We start from the raw sequence: 1,499 nt of genomic DNA on the forward strand, positions 1-1,499 counted from the left end.
GATACTCATGGTTATGTGGAGATGGATTTTGGCTAAGGGGACATTTTAAGTTTGATATCCCCCACTTATGCCTTAAAATTAAAAACATATTAAATTCAATCATCTCCTTCGATGATCAACAAGAAATAATTGTATTAACTATAAAGATTTGAAATTAAATCCACCCATCTCTATATGATTCCACCCGCAAATCATTATTACCCAAAAAAAAAAAAGGTTTAGGGCTTTCAACTAATTATGTGTATAACTCCTGACAATTTCAATTCCATCAAAAATAAATAAAAATAAACTGATGAATGATTCAACCAATTGCAGTAAAGAAAATCTGATTGCAAAAAAGCATTAGAAGAAGAAAATAACTTCTAGTATTAAAGACTTATCATACAAAGTGATTTAAGGATTTGGATATTAATCTTTTTCTTTCCCTTATCCTTATCTGTTTCTCAAGTTCTCTTCCATGGGAATACAACCAAAAAATGGACGAGATTTGGTTTAGTTTCTCTATCGAGGAAGTATTTGATCTTTAAGGTGAATCATTATTTTTTTCACTCTTCCCAATAAGCCGATTGGATTGATTAAATTTTTCACTCATATTTCAGTCGGCATTGTTATCAGACATGAATGCAATACCGATTGTTATAATCGGTATTGTTTTATTGATCGGTACTGTCGAATAGCACTTCCCAACGCGACTGTTTTGATCGGTACTGTCGAATAGCACTTCCCAACGCGACTGTTATACACTTGGGATACTTGGATAAGGGGTTCTTACGGTACTTCATAATGTTTTTTTTTTTTTTTTTTTTTTGAGTATCCCCAAATTTGTGAGAGTATCTCTAATTATGCCTTCTAAATAAATGAAATAATTCCGAGGTGAGGTGTCGACTTATTTCGATCGAAGGATGAAAATATTTTTTTTCACCAAATTTTCCATCAATACCAAACGCACCCCTATGTTATTTACAGGGTGGTGGTGCCCATAACTACAACAGGGCGCGCCGAAGCCCCAACCAGTAGTAAACCTTCTTCTGAATCTTCAAAATTTGCAGAGAGAAGAAATTTCTTCACGGCACTGTAGAGAGAGAGAGAGAGAGAGAGAGAGACTCTGCCCGAAAGGATTCAGCTTTCTCTTACTACAACTAAGGTAAATCACTAATCTTTGATGGGTTACTTTCATTTTTCTAATTTGATTCATTCCTTCTTGCTTCTTTTGATCGATCAAATGAACTTTTGTGTTGCCCTAGCAATTTTAAGATAACCCTCTAAAGAATTCTTGTTTCTGATTTTTTTCAAATTAGTTAATTTTAGGTTTCAGGTTGTGTAATTTATATACTCAATGATTTTATTTTTGATGATTGGTAAGGGTTTCATAGATGCACACAAGGTGTTTGGTCTTAGTTCTTATAGAGCAGGATATTGTTGTTTCATGTGTGTGTGTGTGGGAATAGGCTTGGTGGGTCAGTATGGGGGAAATGCATGCTGTGTGTGTGGAATAGGCT

At 34.4% G+C, this 1,499-nt stretch overlaps 1 protein-coding gene across 1 annotated transcript in view; it reads left to right on the top strand.

Annotated features, from left to right (window-relative positions):
- Positions 1 to 1,011: 1,011 nt before the first annotated feature.
- LOC113322977 (translation initiation factor IF-2-like) overlaps positions 1,012 to 1,499 on the top strand; it is a 5,259-nt gene continuing 4,771 nt past the window's right edge. The window contains exon 1 of the mRNA XM_026571188.1: positions 1,012 to 1,144. The gene's annotated coding sequence lies outside the window, so the exon portion shown is untranslated. The remainder of the gene's footprint in view (positions 1,145 to 1,499) is intronic.

Source organism: Papaver somniferum, chromosome 11 (genome assembly GCF_003573695.1).
Source record: "Papaver somniferum cultivar HN1 chromosome 11, ASM357369v1, whole genome shotgun sequence".
NCBI lineage: Eukaryota > Viridiplantae > Streptophyta > Magnoliopsida > Ranunculales > Papaveraceae > Papaver > Papaver somniferum.